The sequence below is a fragment of the Crocuta crocuta genome, unplaced genomic scaffold, assembly GCF_008692635.1.
Source record: "Crocuta crocuta isolate KB4526 unplaced genomic scaffold, BGI_CrCroc_1.0 scaffold352, whole genome shotgun sequence".
NCBI classification, from domain to species: Eukaryota; Metazoa; Chordata; class Mammalia; order Carnivora; family Hyaenidae; genus Crocuta; species Crocuta crocuta.
This window is the reverse complement of record NW_027532169.1, coordinates 3,975,788-3,982,474: the sequence shown is the minus strand read 5'-3', so window position 1 is coordinate 3,982,474 and position 6,687 is coordinate 3,975,788.

Genomic DNA, 6,687 nt, shown 5'->3' with positions numbered 1-6,687 from the left:
AGCCATTAATTTCTGGGAATTGCCCACAAAATATACTAAAATTTATTCCGACCCCTGACTCGTTTTCCTGTTTCCGAAAGCCCTCCTACTTACTGTCAAGTGAACAAAGTTAGGGGCCCACGTGATCCCCGGAGCCAATGGCCGCCCCGCCTGCGATTCCCGGATAAGGAAATCTGCTCACCCCCACCCTACTCCAGCCAAAGAGGTTTATTTCCCCTTCTTCTCTTTCCCCCTCCCCACCCACCCAACACCAGGATTTACATAGGGCTCCTGCGGGGCGACCGCCTCCTTGCCTAGCCCTCTCCGGGATCAGGGGGAGAGAGAGAGAGAGAGAGAGGGGAGAGAGAGGGGGGAACAGGGCAGGTTGTCGCCGGAGGGCCTGTTGGGGCGCTGGGGAGAGAACAATCCTGGATCCCCTCGGAAGTTGGGGCTCCCGGTGCAGCCCCTCCTGTCCTCCCTCACCTCCGCCCTGCATCCTCTGCCTTCCATAGGCCCCCATCCCCTCCTCGAGACGGCGAGGAGCCCAGGAGTCTGTGTAGGGAGTTGAGCGGGAGGCAGCCTGGGGGCTCCGCCTGGAGAGGGGAACCCACATTGGGAGCGAGAGGCGCGGAGCACGGGGCTTTTCTCTGCAGTCGCCCGGGGAGGGGTAGGGAGTGAGAGAGGAGGCGTCGGGAGCAAGCAGGCGGGTGCACGGAGGGACTTGTCAGAGATGAATGGAACCGCGGGCGGATCGATAGGAAATTCATGCACTAATTCGGGGAGACCTCGCCTTCCAAATCGCATTTAGCTGCGCTATTAGTTTGGTTGTGTCAGTCAGTCCTTCCGTTCCCCTCTCCTCTCCACTCCTCCCCTTGCCCGACGCGGCCCAGGCGGGGAGACACGACTAGGTTTCCCACACTGAACGCGAGCGCTGGAGTAAAAATCTTGCAACTTTTGAGAGCACACTGAATAGCAGTTTGCTAATTCCAGAACCACCGGACCAATGCTAAGCACGGTGTGCAGACGTTCTAATTGCGGCTAATGCAGCTGCCTCTGCGGCGAAGAGAAATCTCACATCCTTATGATGCTGGGGGTAGAAGCCCTGGGGGTGACCCACACACAGAAAACACCCCTTCGTAACTATTTCCAGGGCATCTTGCTCTGATCCCAAACGAAAAGGAGACCTCAACATCCGCGTGAAAAGCGATTTTCTGTGCCTTCACCCACTGACGACAATAGTCTTCCCCCCCCCCCGGATTTTCAGTAAAGCCTCCCTGATCCCAGAATAGAGAATTAGTGGGCTTGAGGGAGATGATAAAATTAAAACACCACCACCAATATTAACCTATTAAGAGAAGTGAAAAGGGATCAAGCCTTCAGGGGCAGGCATGGGAGATTTCAGGTAGATGATTCCTCTGCCTCTAACCAATGAGGGAGGAAAAGAAAAAAGAAGAAAGAAAAACGAAAGAGTCTTCGTGTGGTCAGTCACCGGAGGGTCCTCAACTGGGAAAAAAAAATTTTTTTTTCTTCGGGGAAAAAAATGAGCGGAGTGTTTATGTCAACTACATATTCCCCTAGATACGAATTTGTGACCACAAAATTCCTTACACAAATTCGGATCTACAGGGTATATACAGAAGACAGACAGATCTTCTTGGCCCAGAAATTTTCCAGTTCTCCCACTTTCCGCGCCTTCTTCGTTTGGGGTGTGGTTTCAGTGCTTTGATTTTATTTCGTTTTGTTCTACTTTTGAGCTCTGGGGGCAGGAAAAGGCACTGCGGGTCCATTTTGGGGATTACAAGGTTTTCAACTCTCTTTCTCTTCTATCAGAAATTGAAACAGCCGGTCCCGCAAAGGGACGCGAACCTCGCGGCCGCCGCGCAACCCTGGGCGGCGCATGAATTATGAGATGTAAACATTAGCTAAGCACAAAAGGAGGAAGGGTCATTCCGAGGCTGCAGCGTAGTCAGAATTAGGCCCTTCTGGGTGCCCTCGCGCCCCTCCCCTCCCCCCAGGACTCTTATTTTTTTTAAAGAAAAACAAAACCCCAATCGGTTCCTCCGTGCCCCTCGCAGCCTTTAGTTTGCCATCAAACGAATATCTAGATATTTTCCAAGGCGCCTCTCAGCAAAGGGAGGAGGGAGAGGCGGCTGGGTGTGAAGGAGGTGTCATAAAAGTCCTTTTGGAAAAATTCAATGGTAAAAAGAGAGAGAAACAGCTGTAAAGAAAAATGCTGGGAGACCAAACAGATGGGGCCCCGGATATTTAATGACGGGCAATTCCGTTTACAACCTGAGAAAAAGATCAAAGGCGTTTCATTTCCGAATGAAGGGCAATGAGGCACCATAAAAGATGCAGCCAGATGATATTCCGGCCCCTCCCAGCCTCCCGTACCTCCTGGGGCCAGAAAAGGGGGATTATCCCTGAAGTGTGCGAGGAACCCCGTTTCCCCCACCTCTCTAGCCCCAGGGCAGACTCTCCCTGTCTAAATTTGCTCATTCTGCCACCTGCTAGGGTCGCTGGCAGTGGGACCAAAATGGGGATCTGGGAAACCTGGGGGAACCTGGGATTTCCGAATGAACTTCCTGAGGGTCCCAGTAACTGCTGAATATACTAAACTGGGAGACTGGGGACTGGGCTGGAGGGTACTGGGTCCTAGACCGGATGCTGAGAGCCATCATAGGGTTAGGGGAATTGGCACAGAGAAAGCCTCCGCCTTGCCCAGTCTCCCTCCCCATCTCCCTGAGAAATACTTGCATCCCTAGTGAGCAAGTCAGAATCGCATCCATTTCATTAACAAATACAGCGACAATACACAAAAAACAACCCTCTAACCACCACATTCCAGAAGTCTCTGCCCATCTCCAATTCTGTGACCCTTGCAGGTGGGTAGGAGGAGTGCTCCCACTTGCCAGAAACTAGATCCAGGGACCCTCTGATTTTCTATCCTAAATCCAGATTGCCAATTTTGGCCTCCCGGCCTGATTTCTAACACCAACACTCTCCCAGCCAGGCTGACTTGCATATATTTGAAAAATATCTCACACACACAGAGAGACACACACACACACCCCACACACTTATATTTTAATCACCTTTTCCAAGAGAGCGTCCAATAGACCCCCCACATGGGCACCTAGGGAGACTACTAGAGACTGGCCCTGGGCCCACAGACTCCAAATGCATGGGTAGGTCCCCTACCAGCCCCTCCAGGCTCAAGCAGGGATCTTTCCAAGTCGTATCAAAGGCCAGTTAGGGGTTCCACGACCCATTCCAACTGGCCAGGCCCCTCCCCCACCCCATACCTCCTGTCCTTCTCAACTCGCTCGCTCTCTGAAACCCGTCCAACTCAGTCGGCTTTTTCGGAATTTGGGGAGGGCCGCTAGGCTGGCCACCGGGCCTCTCTGCTGCTCTACACTTCACAAAGGATGCAGGCCAGGTGCACGGAGCACCCCAAGAGAGAGGTATGGGAGGCAGAGCCACTGCGGGACCGAGTATGGCTGATCCTAGGGACAGAGCGCAGAGATTTTCTCTTCTGCGCGCTGGGAGCCGCCACCTGCCCATCCCACGGAGGCGCCGCACCCCCCACCCCAGCCGCGATGGGTGGAGGACAAGGTTTATCAGCCACTCCCTGGACGGGTTTCACCCAAACCGGAGGCTGCCTCTCCCCTCCACCCTCAAAAGAATGCTAACAGGAGTACCCGCAATAAAAATAAGAAAAAGCAAGGGCTTTGCGCGCGCGTCCGAGCCACCTCGCCTGTACTCCCCGGTCGTTCGCTGGCTCGCCGGCCGCCTTCCCCACCCTCCTGGCAGCCACAGGTTGCCAGAGTGACCTCTCACTGCTCAGCCCCCGTCGCTGTCCCGGGCGGGCGTGCCCAGCCCGCACGGAATCGGCTACCTTTTGTCGCACGGAGCGAGGGAGGGAAACCAAAGCGAAGGGCCGAGGAGGCGAGCCCCCAGCCGGCCCCGCGCACCGGAGGCGGCCCGGAGGACTGGAAGGCGCCGAGGGTGAGCGGGCAAGAGTACTCACCGGGCCCTCCCGGCCGCAGGCCGACCCGCCCTCGGGCCCGATCGGCCACAGAGGAGCTCGCTCTTGTCCACTATTGTGTGTCCGGAAAACCGAACCGCGGCTGCGGGCACAGCAGCTCCCGGGCCTCCTTGGAGGCCGGAACAAGACTTTTTTTTTTTTTTAAATGTGTTTTTGTTTTTGAAGCGCAAGTTTTCGTATTAATCTCATACTTTGGCAGTCTTTGTTAAACAGCGAGGCGCGTCACGAGGCTCTCGAACATTTTAATAATTTTTAGACGCCGTGACCTACGGTTCACCCCTCTCCGGGCCTCCCCCACGAGCAGGCAGTTACTATAATACGCTGGCGCAGTTCGCTCGGTCATATTGAATTTTGCGCAGGTCATTACTTGGGAGAAAAATGACGGAGCAGGAATTTGATTCAGCTCATCCTCTCCAGCTCTACTTTTTTTTTTTTTTTTACCAGAACCTTCTTTCTCCTTCACCCAATCCCCACCCCCCAAAAAGTCCCATTCCCAGAGGACTCAGCCTGCCTCGCCTTCACCTTGATATTCCATCACTCCTATTATTTTTGTCAGTTCTGGTTCCCAGGGCAAAGTGGGAGAGTGTGGGATGATTCCACAAGGCTTTCCTTCGGGGCACCTGGAGTAGAAATGTGGCCTTCGGAATCTGGGTCCCTGAGAGCAGGCCCCAGCCAGAGCCCCCTTCCCTCCTGCCTTCCCTATTAAATGGCTGTATCGTAGGGCCTGTATGCCGACCCCGGTGCAGACTCCATCTACTTTATTCCATCCCCCAGTGCCAGAGATATCCTCCTTTCTGCCCAAACTTTGGAGGCTCCAAGGCCCTGAGAATGACTCCTCTACCTCCTGGGGCTGAGATTTGATCCAGAGGCCAGCACATTTGGGGAAGACAGAGAACCCTGAGAGAGAAGCTGGACTGTGCAGGTCAAAGCTGGGGACTTGGCTTCCAGAGGCTTTTATTTCCTTTAAAAACAAAACAATACCCCCCTTTTTATTTAAAACCACTTCTCATCTGTACAGTAACTCTCTTACCTACACCCCGTCACCACCGCAGGGAGGTACCGGAGCAAAGCAAGGAGGCATTAAAAATTGTCAGAGATTTCCTTTGGTTTGTCTCTCAGAGAATTGGTGGATTGTCAAGGACAACTCACTTTCCCCTTTCTCCAGCCCCCAAAGGACCGGCAGAGGTAGGTCAGGTGACTCCCCTTCCACTCAGCTTAAGTCTAAGGGGAGCGTCTGCAGGGAGATACCCGCCTGGCACAGGGAGGTGGGAGAGAACATCCCAAAACACCTGGTTTGGCCTGGGATGGCAAAGGACCCTCGTCCCCATCCCGAGGCCCCTCCGGCCCTTTGGGCTCCAGGCTAGTCCACAGAACCATAAATTTGCTAACATTCTGTCCTGGAAAGGAGGAAGACACAGAGGAGGAACAAGAAGCAGATTCTCCAGTTCAGGCCTTGACCTCTACCTCTTCTGGACTTTAGGGATTCCTTCCTGGCCTGACTCCCCAGAGAAACTTGTCCCAGGGGTGAGTAGGAAGGGGGACCCACACCCCAATCGGTTAGGCAAACACCAGGGCAAATTGATCTGAAATTTGACATTAGGTTGTTGTCTCCTCCGGCCATATTTCAAAAGGCATCTTTATGAAATAAACTCTCAGGTTCTCTCTGTTCTGTCCCACAGCGCATCTCCTCTACGCGATGCTTAGAAGAGACGACGAAGACATTTCATAACACAACAAACCATCATTTAAAGACCAAAAACAGGCATAGGCCCTGGTGTTATAATTACAGAGTCCCTGTAAACATTTTACTTATGAGCTCAGACTAATGCATGGATTCGAGGTTCATTTCAGGTCGCTTGTTTCAACTCCACTTAAAAAGGTCTCTGTGAGGCCATTCAGTATTTTTCCTTCTCATTTCCCCTCCCTCCTCTAAGAAGAGAGGGATTCTGGATGAACAGGCAAGTGGAAGTTTGGGAGACAGTGTGAGAATTAGCAAGCCAGCCTTCTTTCTATATCCAACTTCTTAAACCCAAGCAATTTGGAAAGAGGAATGGGAGTTCAGAAACCCTCAGTCCTGGCCCAGAGTCATGGACTCCAGCTGCCTGGACCCAGCCTGGGGGCTAGGAATCCCGGAGAACCAGGCCTGCCTGAAGGCAGAGGGGCCGTTGGGGGGATCGGCTGTTTGGCCCCTTTAAGGGAAGAAGGGTGGGGCTGACGTTGGTGAGAATCAGGCCTTCACCTTGGAAGCCTTCTTTGGCCCCATCAAATGTCCTGCAAGGACGTGTGGGTAATTGGATTGTGTGTGTGTGTGTGTGTGTGTGCGCGCGCGCGCGCACGCGTGCTCGAACGCGGCTGGGTAGGTTTTAATTAAATTTTATATGGTGACTCAAAGGTTATCTTTAGGAGAGAAAATTGCGCAGAGGATTCGCCATGCCCCCAGCCCAGCGCTCTTTTGTGCCATTCCCCTCCCCACCAGCTCCGGGATTTGGGGAAGGGTTTCTCCCCTACCCCAGTTTCTCCTTTCCCAGGTATCTGCCTCTCCTCCCCAGTTCTGCTCCCCCACTCCCCAGGCACACGCCTTCCTTACCTCCAGCACCCCTTGCTCCCTCTCTTCTCTCCCCACTCACACAGCCTCCTTCCCTTCCCCAGCCCGCCCCCGC